General features: G+C 38.2%; 1 protein-coding gene across 1 annotated transcript in view; it reads left to right on the forward strand.

Moving 5' to 3' along the window:
* Positions 1-18,640, forward strand: part of OPRM1 (opioid receptor mu 1) — a 43,935-nt gene that overhangs the window by 13,068 nt on the left and 12,227 nt on the right. The window lies entirely within an intron of this gene.

Raw genomic sequence — 18,640 nt, forward strand, 5'->3', positions numbered from 1 at the left:
TTTCATAAGCCAATGTGAAGTTTGGATTTAAATGATTCCAAGGTAAGAATTCACCTCATTTTACTACGTTTAGATGTACACACAACTGACACCCATCAGATGAAGAGGGATGACCTTGCAGTCTAGAGCAGGGGTTAAAAATGTTCACTGTAAAGGGCCAGAAAGTAAACATATTAGCCTTTGTTGCCACATGGTATCTGTCACAATTACTCCACTCTGCCACCGTAGCCCAAAAGTAGCCATAGACAAAATGACTGTGCTCCAATAAAACTGTATGTAGACACAGAAATGTGAATTTCCATGTAATTTTTACACGCCTCAAAATATTATTTTTCCCAACCACTTAAAAATATAAAACTATCTATAAACTTATTTTTGGTTTTTGTTATTCTAACTAAAACAGATGTAGAAGGAAGACATGGAAAAATGTGGCTTCTAAAATATTTTTCATTAATAACAAAAAAGAATTGATTTTCTAATAGCATATTTAATAATTTTACCTAATGTTTTATGAATATAATATTTTGAATTTTATGAAAATCCATACATTTGATTATCAGAAAATAATCGTACTATATGTTCTTTTGTTGACTCATTTTGCAAGAATGAAATGATTCTTCTTTTAGTACAAAATAATACAAACCTTTCTTTTGGTTTACTTGATTCTATAATGCAAATTATTCCATAATAAATGTTACCAAACTACTTCCTTATAGCATCCTCAGATTAGAAACAACCAAGCTAATTATTATACATATAAAAAATTAAAATACAAATTACAAATGCAAAACCATTCTGACAGAAAACCATTCTTAGCTGACAAATTTGTCCCACAGGCTGTCATTTGCCAAACTCTGGTACAGATGTACTGAGTAGAATTCACAGTTTTGCAGTGGTCATAAAAAAGAGCGTATCTTCTTCTTTGGCAATTTTGATTATACTTTGTTATTTACTAGATGGAAACAAAGCATTTTGTTAAAATATCTAGTACCAACTTGCAGTGTTTTTCAAGAAGAAGAAATATCAGTACAAAATGAGGTTTCATACACATCAGCTGAGCCACAAGGGAAGCCCAAGAACACTGGAGCAGGTAGTCTATCCCTTCTCCAGTGGATCTTCCCGACCCAGGAATCGAACCAGGGTCACCTGCATTGCAGGCGGATTCTTAACCAATTGAGCTATCAGGGAAGCCCCATACAAAACAGAAAAGCTCTCACAGCTTTTTTGGAAAGAGAATACCACTTTTTTATGACAGAGGATACTGTTTTTCTGAAACAGATGTTGAAGGTGGGTCAAAAATGTAATCACATAGGACCATCTCCATGTCACCTCAGTGGCCATCTTCAACTCCTACTCTTCATCTAACCCAGACAATCTACAATATTCACTACCACTCTTGGCCAGGGATTAGGGAGTAAGTACTCAGAAAATAGTGGTTCTGAAAAATTACCATCTATTAGATATGCTTTGTGGCTATCTTAAATCGGTGTGATTTTCTAGACCTTCTCACGGTATTTTCATCTTCGGTCATTTGAAGCTTTCAGGAAAAACTGGAACTGTCACCTGTAAATTAAAATTAGCTTCTTAGAAAATATGAAATCTGTCCTCAAAGACACCTGTACCTGCACGCACATCCACCCCCATGCACCCAGGTGGTGACTGGCAGCTTCATCTCCCTCCGCCTCTATTTAGGCATTTTGAAGCACAAAAGCTCATTACTTGGAATTTTTTTCCTGTTCTTTCTGACTTACATAACTTGATCATTTTTTAAAAATTTGTTTTTAGCGGTTTTCAAAAGTCGCTTTGAAAAGGTTTATTGACTGTGTTTTAAAACTTAGACTGTCCAGCCAGATCAACAGGACGAGGGGCAGCCTCGGTGTTCTGGGGTATTTGTAATCTTCTGGCTTCCTGCCCTTGGCTTTGCTCAGTCATTTCCTAAAATTCCCTGGAATATCTTCCTTGCCTGATTTCTCATCTTTAATTCAGTCCCCATTTGTATTCAAATGAATGCTTCTTCGATTACTTGTGCTCAGAGAAAACTTTCTGGAATGTACAGGAATTCTTTAGATCAGCCGGGTGGCCACTAGGTACAAGTCCACAAGGAAAGCCAAGTTCCAACTGGATGAGTAAGATAGTCTAGCTGAAGAATGCTACAGTTCCCAGAATTTCTTACGTGAGATTTTTGGAACTAAATTCTGGCGAGAAACCCAGGCAGGATAAAATGAATAATCAAATTTGAGTCTCCTTCGAGATAACTCGTGGAGCCTCCAAAGTATTGCAGAAATCCTTGCAACACACTTAGACACCAAGAAGATCTCTCAGATCTGTTCCAGTGGCTCTCAATATGGATCGCAAGTTAGAACCACCTATGAAGGGTTATTATTTTTAATGAGTTTATTTATTTATTTGTGGATTTATTTTGGCTGCACGGGGTCTTTGATGCCGCACGTGGGCTTTCTCTAGTTATGGAGAGCTGGGGTTACTCTTCCTTGCTGAGCACGGGCTTCTGACTGTGGTGATTTCTCTCGTCGCAGAGCACTGGTTTGAGGGTGCACAGTCTTCAGTAGTTGCGGCTCACAGGCTTAGTTGCCCTGTGGCAAGTGGGATCTCTGTTCCCTGACTGAAAATCGAACCATGTTCTCTGCTTTGGCAGGTGGATTCTCAACCACTGGACCAGCAGGGAAATCTAGAATCACCTGGGAAGCCTTTTAAAAAAGAAAGAAAACCCCATTTCCACCTAGGACTAATTAAATTAGACACTCTGGGCATAGCTCCTGGGCATAGATAGATCAAAACGTCTATCCTGGTGAGTCTAATGAGTCTAGCGTACAGTCAATATTGAGATGCAAAGATCTGGACCTCTATTTCATGGAGGAGAAAACAGTCCTGCTGGGCAAGGAGGTTTAAGAGATCTGTCTATATGTCTGATTTCTCTGAATGTTAAGAAGCTGTTTATGGAATAAATAGTTAATTAAACTACCTCCCTGAAAAGCAAAAGCCCAGGATGTCTTAAAAATCTCCCTGAAATTGACCAATCGGCTCCATTAATAGTAGGCGTTCTAGCGTGGACACAGGACAGGACAGGAGACTCATGTTTGAATCTCTGCCTCTCACTAGTTATCAGAGCCACAGAGCTTCCCTGAGTCTCACTAGTTAACTTCACCAAAGGAATGGTAATCACATTCAACCTCACTTGGAGTTTAGGTCCAAATTAGATATATGAAAATGTGCAGTAAATTCTAATAGTGCTATATAGGAGTAGTTATTTGCTTCCCTGGTGGCTCAGTTGGTAAAAGAATCTGCCTGCAATGTGGGAGACCTGGGTTTGATCCCTGGGTTGGGAAGATCCCCTGGAGGAGTGCATGGCAACCCACTCCAGTACTCTGGCCAGGAGAATATCATGGACTGTATAGTCCATGGGGTCGCAGAGAGTCAAACAGGACTGAGCGACTTTCTCTTTCACTTTCCCTCCCTCTGGGAATTTCTTCTCTTCCCTCCCTCTGGGTTCACTCATCGGCATGCAAGATCTCAACATTCACTCAGTATTCTTGCCTTCTCATAAATCAATCATATTATTACACTTTGAAATACAGCTTAGCCTTTTGGAATCACGATTTCTGCAGAGGTAAGGCAAGGCATTGCGTGGGGTCCCTGTTATTCTTTGATTCGTTCCAATGCCCTGGATTACTCCAATTTCATTTTGTTGGCACTAAGATGATGTGAACAGAATTCTAAGGACATTTAACCACAATTTACTCAGTTCCCTACTGGTTAGCCTCTCTATATTATATTAAAAGTTTGAGAGAGAAAAAAGACACAAACCAATTATTTTTTGGAAAAAAAATAGCTATTTTTAACTTAGATGTTTCACATTTAAACTGGTATTATAGTTAAAGTGTCTAAGGCAGAATCTAAGTCTAAACACAGACTTCACATGACGTAACTTCTTTTTACTCAGCAGAATAGTTTACTTGAATTAGAAAAAAATAACTTATAACAGTGGTGTCCTCTGAATACAAGCTTTGAAAATTTAGAAATTTAAAATAACATCTTTGTGAAAAGTCCTGGCTTCTGTTAAAGTCTGACTCACTAATCACAGTAAAATAGGTGAAAAAGATGGAACTCTTCATGGAGGATGCATTAATGATGGTACAGTGAGTCTGTGTGAATGTCTATCCTAACACCTTCATAATGGATTTTTCCAAGACTTGCAAGGCAATGCCTGTCAACTTTTAAAATCAGAGTAGTCAACGCTACAGATAAAGCAAGCACAAAGTAGAAAATAACATCTTTGAGATCTACAGTGTCTCTGAAAGTTGAGAGTATTCCAAGTACAGAAACTGTAGGGGAACAAGGAGATCAATGAAAGAAAAGGCCTTTGCTTCTGAGCAATTTTTCACTGAAACACTGGGTTCAGTGCCAGCGAAAGGTTGAGGATTTTGTGGGGGAGTATTAAATGTTAATTGAAAAATGCTGCTGGCAGTATAACCTGAATATCAGACCTGGATTGTGCCTGCCAAAAAGAACAAGGGAAATTATTGTCAACATTATAATTTCATACTTACTCAGTCCCCATCAGTTCTATAAAGGAAACCACATGGATTGAATGAAATTGAATATGAGCATGCTTCTGGTGATGTTGGTGATCAAGCCCACTAAGAGGTGCTATTAAAAACCGGCAATATTGAGATCCTTCAAACAGTCATTCCTTCTGATGACAAAAGAAAGCTTATTTAACTACACTGCAAAATAAACAAAACATATAAAGAATATGTTGTTTAGACAGGGAAAAACATTGTAAACAAAACTAATACTAAAGAAGATGAATTTGAAACTCATGTTTGTTGAACACTACTTCCAAAGCACCCTCTTAGAGGCTCCAAAATATACCACTGAGAAAAATAGACTGAGTTCTCATGCTCAGTCACTAAGTCATGTCTGACTCTTTATAACCCCATGGACTGTAGCCTACCAGGCTCCTCTGTCCATGGGATTTCTCAGGCAAAAATACTGGAATGGCTGCCTCATCCTGGGTATGGTCCCAACCCAGGGATCGAACCTATGTCTCCTGAATTAGCAGATGAATGCTTTACTACTGAGCCACCTGGGAAGCCCAGATCAGGTTCTACCTATCTCTAAAGGTACAATCTAGTAGAGAAGAAAATTAAACCATTTCACCAGCTGATAAATGTCAAAGGTAGGACTATGGTAACTAACTCAGGTTTCTTCAGTCGTACTGTCTGACAAACACTCTTCCCAAGGTTTACCGCAATGGGATACTTTTTGATTTAAGTCTTTAATTTTCCAAATTTCATTAAACATATTATTTATGTTTCATAGACAAGATAAAGAAAAGTGAGTGGAGTGGGCCTTGGTTAACTTTCATAGAACAATGAAAGAGAACCCCATTGACTAGGATTTATTTCTCAAAGCAGATATTACAAATATTCCACAAGTATGAAGGATAATTCAATGGTGAAGGAGTCTGGAATGAATGGGATTCACAGGAAGAAAATCTCAAGAACCATTGCTGTAAGACATTCCTCAGTGTATCCCTGCATTCAAACAATGTCTGTTTTACTTCTAAACACCCTGTCATTCAGAAACACAGGCAGCAGAGAGCTCAAGTTAGAAGTCAAGCTCAAATCTTCTGTTCTTTAAAATTGCTATCGTTTTGTGGAATTTAGGGTACAAGTATCAAAGGAGAAATTGATGTAATCTTTTGAAAAAGGATCATTACCCTGAAAGTAAATAGAAGTTTTCAGTCTTTGAATAAATGTGTCACATTTCCATGAAAGACAGTGGTACATGAGTCAATGCCACAAAGCATATATTAAGACCTATAAACCAAACCAATGATAATTTCCTCAAGAGTACTATTTTTTCAACACTTTAGAAACTCAAAAATAAGAGCATATGAATGAATGAATTAGCATGCCCTTTCACACACCTTTACTTTAATAGCTTTTTAAAACATACTTTACAAAAAGATATATGGCCTGTATCAGAAAATTTAGTCTCCTGGAACAATAATAGAATTAATGCTTTGATGTAGCTGAGATAGTCTGCCCACACAGTTGTTTGAAGCTGAATTGATATTTGAAAATAACATATTCTAGTCAACATTCTAGTCAAGATAGATGAAGATGTGAAGTTAAACATATCAACTCATTGCGGGGTGGGGTGTGTCAAGGAAAAGAGCTATGATTTTAGAAAAATCTAGGCTTTGATGCATCAGTTACCTTTAGCACACATGAGAAAACAGTCCAAAAAAGTAATACAAGAGGAGCAAAATTAACACTTTTATAAGTAACAACATTTAACTTAACTCTGTCTTTTCAGAGCACATAGTATCTGCTTCATTAAATTTGAAACCCATAAGAGGCATCGTCATCACTTTAGCTAAAATTTGCTGAAAGTTACATGGAACAGACTGGTTCCAAATAGGAAAGGGAGTGCGTCAAGGCTGTATATCGTCACCCTGCTTATTTAACTTGTATGCAGAGTACATCATGAGGAACGCTGGGCTGGAAGAAGCACAGGCTGGAATCAAGATTGCCGGGAGAAATGTCAATAACCTCAGATATGCAGATGACACCACCCTTATGGCAGAAAGTGAAGAGGAACTCAAAAGCCTCTTGAAGAGGAGAGTGAAAAGGTTGGCTTGAAGCTCAACATTCAGAAAACAAAGATCATGGCATCTGGTCCCATCACTTCATGGGAAATAGATGGAAAAACAGTGGAAACAGTGTCAAAATTTATTTTGGGGGGCTCCAAAATCACTGCGGATGCTGATTGTAGCCATGAAATTAAAAGACGCTTACTCCTTGGAAGGAAAGTTATGACCAGCCTAGATAGCATAATAAAAAGCAGAGACATTACTTTGCCAACAAAGGTCCTTCTAGTCAAGGCTATGGTTTTTCCCGTGGTCATGTATGGATGTGAGAGTTGGACTGTGAAGAAAGCTGATGGCCGAAGAATTGATGCTTTTGAACTGTGGTGCTGGAGAAGACTCTTGAGAGTCCCTTCGACTGCAAGGAGATCCAACCAGTCCATTCTAAAGGAGCTCAGTCCTGGGTGTTCATTGGAAGGACTGATGCTAACGCTGAAACTCCAATACTTTGGCCACCTCATGCGAAGAGTTGACTCATTGGAAAAGACCCTGATGCTGGGAGGGATTGGGGGCAGGAGGAGAAGGGGATGACAGAGGATGAGGTGGTTTAATGGCATCACCGACTCGATGGACATGAGTTTGAGTGAACTCCGGGAGTTGGTGATGGACAGGGAGGCCTGGGGTTGCAGAGTCGGACATGACTGAGCGACTGAACTGAACTGAACTGAACTGAACAGTATACATTAGCCTCCATATCAATAATCTTTAAACATACTATTGAAATATTTTTCATCTTTACATCAACCATTTAAGGAAGATACTGATATCTTTCAAGTTTTACAAATGAAGAGAGCAGATCTCAGAAAATTTAAGTAATAAGCCCAAATTTGCCAGTTAATAAATGATAATACTAAGATCTGAAACAAGACATACATGGCCCTGAAAAACTTAAGGTCTTTCAAAACTGTTATGTTTAATTTCATCGAGTTAGTTCTTGAGGTCTCACTAGGATGACTGACTAGCCTATTATCTTACCTTACCTATCATACTTCCCAGAATGTTCCTTAATTGATAACATCTTCATGACTTTTTCTTTATTGATAGGCTGTGACCCCACTGAAATTAGAATAAAGAAAATAGGAAAGTTGGCTTTTGAGAGGTCAAAATCTGGAGTTTTCCCTTCGTATTAAGCTGTGACATTTTGGAATGAACTTCTGTCTCTGGGATAACTGGATTCAGGTCTCTGATTGAGTCTGCCCTTCAACCTGAAAAATAATAAAATCAGTCAGTTCAGTTCAGTTCAGTCGCTCAGTTGTGTCCGACTCTCCGCGACCCCATGAATCACAGCACGCCAGGCCTCCCTATCCATCACCAACTCCCGGAGTTCACTCAAACTCATGTCCACAGAGTCAGTGATGCCATCCAGCCATCTCATTCTCGGTTGTCCCCTTCTCCTCCCGCCCCCAACCTTTCCCAGAATCAGAGTCTTTTCCAGTGATAAAATCCATTAATTATTTGTGGAACTTCTAACTACAAAAAAAATTGTGATATAAAGGTACTCTTTTTCTTGATCCCCAGAAGCATCATTTTATGCTGTGAGCAGCGTATGCTAACAATTCATATCAATAAACTGATCAGGAGACAGCCAGGATGCCAATCTCAGTACTGTAAGTGACAGATCAAACTAGGCTTTTTAGATCTATTATACAGCCAAACACCAGGCCATTCTCAAGTTTTCCTTTATTTCAGTGATCCATTTTTACATTTCTAAAAAAAAAAAAAAATACTGCAATTTACAAAATTGCAAAATTGTAAGCTCCTCAGAGTTGGACATGACTGAAGCAACTTAGCAGCAGCAGCAGCAGCAAGGATGAGACTATCTTTAAAAAAAAAAAAAAAATTCTCCTATCCCTGAATTTAACAGAGTAACAAAGGATAATAGGACATAATGGAGCTGAAATGTTTCAGTACATTGAATTATACTGATTATACTGTTATGTTAATGCCATGCTTATTTCAGCCCTCCGTGTTTCAGTGTCCCATTTCTGGTTTGCCAAAATAAGAACTTTTAGAACATTGTTTCTCCGAGTGTTAATAGCTGAAAGAAACTTGGAATTTTCCAAAGTGAAATTCTTATAACATGGGTAGTTTTTGTTTAGTTGGGGAGCAAATATATTTTCCATATTCAAGTTGAGATGAGAACCTGGGTCTGTGAAGTCCTTGCCTTTTCCTTCTCCAACTTCATTGTCCCCAGAAATCCAAATGGGAGAGGGGTTACTGAGAGATAAGAGAGACTGAGAAAAAATTGGATCTGGAAGAATTAATTCTGGAAGAATTTGAGAAGAATCAATTAGTAAGAAAAGATACATTTTGACTGAAAGATTCTGCTAAATCATCTGCCTAATTAAATTCAAAGAAAAGCATCTTAGTCCATTCCTCTGTCTCTCTACTGAGCAAAACACAAGACGGACAAGCTAGGGGCAAGTCGACTGGAATTACTGACAAGTGAAAGTAACCAGGCATGTCAGTATTAACTCCAGAGAGCCTAAATAAGGTAGATAGATGTCTTAAGTACTGACAAGACTCCCTTCTCACACATGGCTCTTGCCTTTAATTCTTTCTTTGTTTCTCACGTCCTTATGAAAAGATGTGGAAACCTCTTTTATTCCACTTCTACAACCAAGTCTTCCCAAAGACTCCACTCTACTTGATTTCACCATCCGTGCTTTAGAAGCAGATTGAAGAACATGGATTATCCAGGTAGAGGACTAAGGCATGGAACTTTGCTTCTTGTATCAATAGGATAGAACACTGACAAACTTTGTGAGGGGGATCCTCAATGGACAGATTTTTTTCCCCCTGAAAAGCCAATGGATGTATGACTCCCCAGGGGAAGAAAGGAGATGACAGTAGCTATGATATTAGAACAACAGTAATGAGGCTCTTCCCAGGACATGGAAAATCACAAGATAATGTGAGACTAAGAAATTCAGATCCATCTTAGTGTTGTGTCATGTGAGAGGTCATCCTAGATGACTAAAGGGACTTTTCTGGCCTCTGCTATGGACTTACCATTTCATAGATATTTAAAGGCACAAAGTTTAGGGCAAGAAACGGAAATCCCACTTCATAGAGTAGAAAATAAACTGGTAAAAAGGATAATTATCCACTATCATTAAAATGAAATATGCCAGCAAATTTGGAAAACTCAGCAATGGCCACAGGACTGGAATCCTGTCCTTCCAATCCCAAAGAAGGGCACTGCCATAGAATGTTCAAACTACTGCACATATGCCCTCATCTCACACACTAGCAAAGTAATGCTCAAAATTCTCCAAGCCAGGCTTCAACAGTACATGAACCAGGAACATCCAGAAGTTCCAGCTGGATTTGGAAAAGGTAGAAGAAGCAGTGATCAAATTGCCAACATTCATTGGGTGATAGAAAAAACAAGACATTTCAAGAAGGACATCTAGTTCTGCTTCATTGGCTATGCTAAAGCCTTTGACTGTGTTGATCATAACAAACTGTGGAAAATTCTTAAAGAGATGAGAATACCAGACCACCTTACCCACTTCCTGAGAAACCTATATGGAGGACAAGAAGCAACAGTTAGAACCGGACATGGAAAAATGTTCTGGTTCCAAATAGGGAAAGGTGTTGGTCAAGGCTGTATATTGTCACTCTGCTTATTTAACTTATATGCAGAGTACCTCATGTGGAGTGCCAGGCTGGATGAAACACAAGCTGGAATCAAGAATGCTGGGAGAAATATCAATAACCTCACATATGCAGATGATACCACCATTATGGCAGAAAGTGAAGAGGAACTAAAGAGCCTCTGGATAAAGGTGACGAGGAGAATGAAAAAACTGGCTTAAAAATCAGCATTCAAAAAACAAAGATCATGACATCTGGTCCCATTGCTTCATGGCAAATAGATGGGGAAACAATGAAAACAATGACAGACTATTTTCTTGAACTCCAAACTCACGGTAGATGGTGACTATAGTCATGAAATTAAAAGACACTTGCTCCTTGGAAGAAAAACTATGACAAACTTACTCAGCACATTAAAAAGCAGAGACATTACTTTGCCAACAAGGCCTGTCTATTCAAAGCTATGTCAAGTCCATACTATTTCCAGTAGTCATGTATGGATGTGAGCGTCAAACTTTAAAGAAGGCTGAGTGCCAAAGAATTGATGCTTTTGAACTGTGGTGTTGGAGAAGATTCTTGAGAGTCCTCTGGACTGCAAGGAGATCAAACCAGTCCATTCTAAAGGAGATCAGTCCTGAATATTCATTGGAAGGACTGATGCTGAAGCTGAAGCTGCAATACTTTGGCCACCTGATGTGAAGAGCCAACTCATTAGAAGAGATCCTAACGCTGGGAAATATTGAAGGCAGGAGGAGAAGGGGATGACGGAGGACTAGATGGTTGGATAGCATCACTATGGACACGAGTTTGCGCCAGCTCTGGGAGATGGTGATGGACAGGAAAGCCTGGCGTGCTGCAGTCCATGGGGTCGCAAAGAGTTGGACACAACTGAGTAGCTGAACAACTAAAACAATAATGCCTATGTGCTAAGTCTCTTCAGTCTTGCTAGAGTCTGGACCCTGTGGACTGTAGCCCACCAGGCTCCTCTGTCCATGGGATTCTCCAGGCAAGTATACTGGAGTGAGTTGCCATGCCCTTCTCCAGGGGATCTTCCCAACCCAGGGATTAGACCTGTGTCTCTTATATCTGCTGCATTGGCAAGGAGACTTTTTACCACTATAGCCATCTGGGAAGCCCAAAATGGTAGTAAAATTTCTAAATTAAATGCACTTAACATAGGTTTGTAACTGTTTCTGGGAAACAGACTAATTGGAAAATAACTAGATTTACATTTATTTCTGAAAAACAGGCAATAGACAGACTTATTTATAGTCAGTCTTCTATTAACCCCTTCCTGCCACAATCAGAGACAAAATCCTTGGCAGCCTGAGCCGGGGATGTAACTTGAGAAGCAACTTTAACACTTCCCTGGGCACTCGACATGTGATGAAACAAATGTTGAATAATTGTAACTTTCCTGAAGCCTGAATACAGGTGAGATACTTCTTTCAGCATTGCCACGTCACCAGCTGCCGTGCCATAATACTTCACATACTGTTTGGAAAACACTTCTCTCTGGGCTCTCACCATACGGAATGCCACTCCAACACATGTTTCAGTTGAGAACCACTGCCCAGCCCAGCATTTGGCAAAAATAAAAAGGTGTTAAGTAAATGCATGTCTGACTCAGTGTTGACACTTAGAGGATTTTATGATGAAAGAAGTTAATTTGAAAATATAAATGTAGTTATGAAAATTAAAAACATGCTATAATGCTTGATATTCTAGTTCATACATAAAGTCCAATATAAGTATTAAGCTAGAAGAAATGTGAAATATATAACTTTGATCATAGAGTGTTAAGCATGAAATGTTATCAAAGTTTGTCTCTACCTATTAAACTTATGGTGATTTGTATTTTACTTTTTATATTCCTCAGATTCTAAAAAAATGAATGTTCAATGGTATAAGGAAAAATACAAAAAATAAAAATAAAAGAGAGATTTTCAAAAGTAATAGATAATCCTGAAAAATGATAAAATATTACATTAAAGAGCTTTTTCACCAAAAGATAATTCAAGATCATGTTTAAGTTTCCCTATTTAAAATACTGTTACATACATTAAACCATGACTAAAAATGTTGTTAGTGCCAAGTAATTTTAGTCCAAGTTGAAAGATATTTCTATATTGATTTAATAGCTCTTGTTGCACCACAAGCCTAAAATTTCAAATTTTAAAAATTAATGGGACTTATTTGCTTTGCCAAATAACTAGTCTATTCATGAATCATATTTTCTCCTAACAAGTGCTGTTGAATTCTCCACAGGGGAAGGAAAAACACCAAAAATCTCTCTGCCTGAAAATACTTTTTAAAAGATCTCAGCACATTGTTTTTTGTTTTCTATAAAAATCCCAGGTCGACATGATAGTTAAATTATAAAGGATTATATACTTCTTGGGTGGAAAACAGTTATTATAAATACATGATTTTACATAAGCCAAGATCTCCAAGCACCAATTGCATTACCTTCACATTTCCTTCAATTGGTCCTAAAAGATTTCGGACAGCTACTGTTGCAGAAATTAATTGAATGCCAAAATATTTAGATATCAGCAGGTGCTATGACACATTAAAGGGGATAAACAGGGAATGCTCATCAACAGTTCTGACAAATGGAATTTTAAATTGAGTCTTCACGGATCTTAATTAAATCTCTGGTGCAAAACGCAGGAGCAACGAGAACATTCTTATTTCAACTTCCTACACAGTATCCTTATGTATCATTCTCTCCAACATGTTGTGTTAATATTAAATGCAGTGAATGGTTCTATCTACAGGACACATACACACACTCCTAGTAAAAAAATTCAAACTATCCAGGCATTTTACTTGCATAGCAACAAGCACCCAAATATTTCAAGTGTACAACATTAAGCTTTTTTTGTCCTTGGCAACTGTTCTAAAGCTCAATTCCATTTAAAAGAAGGATAAGGGCTTCCCTGGTTGTCCAATGGTTAGGACTCCACACTTCCAATGCAGGGGCCCTGGGTTTGATCCCTGGTCAGGGAACTAGGATTCCACATGCCACATGGTATGGCCAAAATTTTTTAAAAAGATACAATGTTAAAAATTAACAATTTTTAAAAAGAAATTTCACTTAAAAAAGATAACGATCATAGTTGTTTTAGATGCTAGTAAGATTTTTGTGAGCATCAGTTTACACAAAGGTATATATAAGTGTAAGCCTTAACTGTATTTTATAAAAGTTATTATTTCTCACATAAAAAACATATCACATGGTACATACTGTGCAGTGTAATGTAACAAAGAGCATAAACTATAACAGATATGGATTTAAATTCTGCCTCTGCCACAGCTATTCTTGAGAGTTATTTAAGCTTCATAAAAGTTGGCTTATTCATCAACAAAAGAAGTGATAATGTGCAACTTATAAGTCTGTTACAAAGATTAAGAAAGTTCAAGTTAACTGCTTACAGCAACGCCTAACCCAGAGTAACCATTCAGTAAATACTGGCTATAATTATAATACTAAAAAAATAACACATCACAATCATAATTTAGTTTATTTTAGTGGTAATATAATCACCTGTTTACAGTTGTGAGAACTGAAGCTCAGCCACGTCCCCCAGGTCACAAGACATGGTGCTCAGACCTGTTTGCTGTGCTTTGCTTAGTCACTCAGTCGTGTCTGACTCTGCAATCCCATGGACTGCAGCCCTCCAGGCTCCTCTATCCATGGGATTCTCCAGGCAAGAATACTGGAGTGGGTTGTCAAGCCCTCTTCCAGGAGATCTTCCCAACCCAGGGATAAAACCCAGGTCTCCTGCACTGCAGGCAGATTCTTTACCATCTGAGCCACAAGGGAAGCCCAAGAATACTGGAATGAGTAGCCTGTCCTTTCTCCAGTAGACCTTCCCGATCCAGGAGTTGAACCAGGGTCTCCTGCATTGCAGGTGGATTCTTTACCAGCTGAGCTATCAGGGAAGACCCTCAGACCTGTATATCCTATTTCCAAATCCAATATTCTTTCTACTATGCTATGATGAAGTGTCTTACTCCTAATGTTATTCAGTTCAGTTCAGTTCAGTCGCTCAGTTGTGTCTGACTCTCCGCGACCCCAATGTTATTAAGAAGTCAAATTTGGAGAAAGTGAACAAAATCAAGGTAGTTTTAGTTACTCACTCTTGTGTAGATGCACAGTACTTAAATAGGGTTGGTCTTGCTCTTAAGATTAAGTAAACAATTGGTATGACTGGAGAATTGCCACAAATGTATAGTCTTACCTTGAAAGGTAAGATTTTTGTTTCTTAAGCTCCTAACACTAAAGATTTTAATTAAAAGAACATCAAATAGTCATTTCACATTTTTTTTCCCTAAGTGGACCATTTTTAAAGTCTTCATTGAGTTTTTTATGTATTGCTTCTGTTTTATGTTTTGATTTTTTGGTCTCAAGGAAAGTGGGATCTTAGGTCCCCAGTCGGGGATCATGCATTGCAAGGCGAAGTCTTAACCACTTGTCCTCCAGGGAAGCCCAGATAATCATTGTAAAGTTCAAAATATTTCTGAAAGATATTGAAAATAAACTTAATACATATAAACCAGAAGACTACAATTGGGCACGTAGGTCTTTGCTTTGGGGACATCTAGACCTAAAGACACACATTGAACAGTCCTTGTAAGGATGGAATGCATCACAGATGGGAGGAGTTAACCTGGCGCACACTGAGGATGCAGCTAAGGAAGCAGTGCATGATCGTAGGCTCTGAGAGAGGCGAGGAGCCCTGAAAAAAGGAGAGAGCGTATCCAATGTGAGCTCTCAAAGCCCCCAGGTCCACCAAGAATGGATTCTGCCTGCCACAGATAGACACTGGGTAAATGTATTTGCCAAGACTGCAAGGGTGCAGACAGCTGTTGTAGCTACCACGCCCTTCAAGTAGCCCGTAGCCCATCCGTGGACATCACTGGAAGATTCCTAAGGCTTCCCCCAATTGCCAATTGCTGTTGGCCTGCTGCTGCTGATCCCCACTGATGCGAGCAGACTCTACTATCAACGACTACCAGCCAAAAGCCTCTGGGAATATACCTAGAGGCAAATGAAATTAAATGTTAATTTTGCTGCAGCAAAATCACAGGGATTTTAATTTTTGTTTGGTGATTTTAGAAGAGGAATCAATAAAGCAGAGCCCTGTCTAGATAGGATGCTGTCTCAGAACAAGAAGAGTTTGACACATGGGCATCAAAATTTTTTTAATATAAGAGGCAGAATTAACAGAGTAGAGCTAGAGTTATCACTGACTAATAAGCAATTGTCACTTAATGTTAACCAGGAAAGGGAGGTGTCTGCCTTTTTTATGGTTCTAGGTGATTTTGGTTGTATCTCTAACCAGGCATGATTATAGAATCCACCTGTTTTTGTCTTACAGCATCACAATCAATCATGAAGAGCTCTCCTCTGAGGTTGATATTCTATAGAAGTGTGTTCCACAAAGAAATATCACAACCCAGTTGTCAGTAACTAGACTTGCTTCCTGAAAGCTAGCAGGGGCTTCTTTTCTTTCTATCATTCAGCCTCACTACTTTCACATGTCATCTGCTCTTTTCCTTTGACAATAGGGGAGGGGAAAAAAGTGGTGATCAATGAGGGAATGATAAGATGACATGGGTTGGGGAGGTATAATTTATTTTTGATTTGTTCTTAAGGAGTGGGAAATACTTCAAAAACATGAGATGAACTGGAATTTTAAATTTAAAGAAATTATATAAATGTGGTCTTTGGGGTCAGGAGAATTGATCCCGTCGTTCAGACAGGCACATTGCAGCGTACAGATTGAGTCTGTTCACTATACTCCACAAACCTACAGAAAAACAACAAAACAGGTAATCCTAATACAATCCACACATATATTACATAGCACGAAGATTCCATGTGCAAGCTTTGCAAAAGGTTGAAATTTATTCTCAAGTTCATAAATAGCACAAGATTTGCCTTTATTAAATACTCAAAGTGAATACAAAATAATCTTTCATTTTTAAGATGACTGAGAATAGGCACAAGATTATACTTTTGGCCCCTGTACTCCACCTTTCAGAAATCTTTTATTTTAAAGAACACAAGTTAAAAATCAATAAATCAATGAAATAAATTTTTGAAAATTATAGATAAGTTCCCAGTAGGCAATATGAATGTTTAAACAGTCCTATTAAATGTCACTCCTACTTTCTCTGCTGTTTGAACCAACTGAGAGATAGCACAAAATGAATCAGCAAAGAAAAAAGTCAACTTTATTACTGAAAAATACTTAGCTGATGTGACATAGTTATGCAATAATAATGGCTTCTTAATTACAAACCCAGAGTGAAATGCAGTATCCCACAGGCCTGGCCCACTGGCAACCTCCCCATGTGGGGACCAGCCCCTTTACAATTTGGAACCTGGATCAATGGAATATAACCTGTTCCCTTTTAGAAGTTGAATTTCAGAAAGAGACAGGAAAAGTGGCAGAGCTGTACATAACCAGCATTTTATCCTAAACACATAAACTGGATACGTTACTCCTTTTGAAAAGAGTAAATGATGAAAGAGAGATCAGTAGTGTTAAGGGTTACTGATGACTTTACTCTCAAATTACAAATTCAGAGGCAAGTGACAAAAGCTGAAAATGACCACATGAACAACAGAAATGTGACAGGAGAAGAGGAATTGTCATTTTTCATCCCAAGGATAAAGTTATGTTCAGCTGTTTTTTTTATACAGGTCAACTGCATTTTTTAGATAACCAAATAAAATAAGCATTTTTTAGTATCTCCTATGTACTAGGCTTTATTTTTGGGGTGCTCCAAAATCACTGCGGATGCTGACTGCAGCCATGAAATTAAAAGACACTTACTCCTTGGAAGGAAAGTTATGACCAACCTTGATAGCATATTAAAAAGCAGAGACATTACTTTGCCAACAAAGGTCCGTCTAGTCAAGGCTATGGTTTTTCCCGTGGTCATGTATGGATGTGAGAGTTGCACTGTGAAGAAAGCTGATCGCCGAAGAATTGATGCTTTTGAACTGTGGTATTGGAGAAGACTCTTGAGAGTCTCTTGTAACGCAAGGAGATCCAACCAGTCCATTCTAAAGGAGATCGATCCTGGGTGTTCATTGGAGGGACTGATGCTAAAGCTGAAACTGCAATACTTTGGCCACCTCATGCGACGAGTTGACTCACTGGAAAAGACTCTGATGCTGGGAAGGGTTGGGGGCGGGAGGAGAAGGGGACGACTGAGAATGAGATGGCTGGATGGCATCACCGACTCTGTGGACATGAGTTTGAGTGAACTCTGGGAGTTGGTGATGGACAGGGAGGCCTGGCGGGCTGTGATTCATGTGGTCGCGGAGAGTTGGACAGGACTGAGCGACTGAACTGAACTGATGTACTAGGCTTGGAAGAACTGCAAGACTCAAATTCTACCTGAGGGATTCTCTGTGTGTTAGAGGGAGGCAGCATGGATGAGCGAACAGACCCAGGGAAACTCCAGTTCTGTCACTTACAGGCTTTATAACTTTGAGTAAAATATCGGATCTCTGAGGCTTAGTTTGCTCATCTGTAAAATGGGGATGATAAAGTGCCTCTCCCCTCAATGTTATAAATTTGCTTAGTGCAATGCCAGGCCAGTAGCCACTATAAATGAATGTTACTCTTCTCACGTATAAGAAGAAGTTTAGAAGGATGTTAGCCAAAATGCTATCTCTGGATTATGGCATTCCATTTTTTTCCTTTGTGCTTTCCTGTATTATTTATTTTTACAATAAGCAAGCACCGCATTTTTTTAACAAATCAAAAATACATTCTGAATAAAATCTATATTTTTAAATTATTAAAAGGAAATTTCAAAAATGTTTCAACAACCACATAATAAGGAAAGTCTTTATGAAAAATAGACGCAAAACACATACATAAACACACCATAAAGGAATTAAATTTGACAGTTTTAAGAAACTGAAAACCATGATGAATAAAATTAAACACTAGCAGCCTGAGAAGAAATATTTACAGTATCCATTTTAATCTCTAACAAGTCAATAAGAAAAACATGATCCAAAAATGGGCAAAAAGTAAAACCAAATTAATACAGAAGGCAATATAACTCATCAAGGAATACATTAAATTATTTTCAACCTATAATCATTAAAATTTTAATTAAAATGATAATGACACATTATATATAATTCATAGATTGGTAGATATTTTAAAGTTTTTGACAACAATTTTGCCTTATCATTTTCTATAGGAAAGTAGAAAAATAATTTAATTTTTCTCTAGCTTCTTTGATTAAAATTTATTTATTTTTATTAAGACTATAGAAAAATGCATTCCCATTCTACAAGTTTATATTGAAATTGTAATGTAAATTTTT

The sequence above is a fragment of the Moschus berezovskii genome, chromosome 10 (assembly GCF_049115385.1).
Source record: "Moschus berezovskii isolate FMDL1 chromosome 10, NW_MosBer_1.0, whole genome shotgun sequence".
Lineage (NCBI taxonomy): Eukaryota > Metazoa > Chordata > Mammalia > Artiodactyla > Moschidae > Moschus > Moschus berezovskii.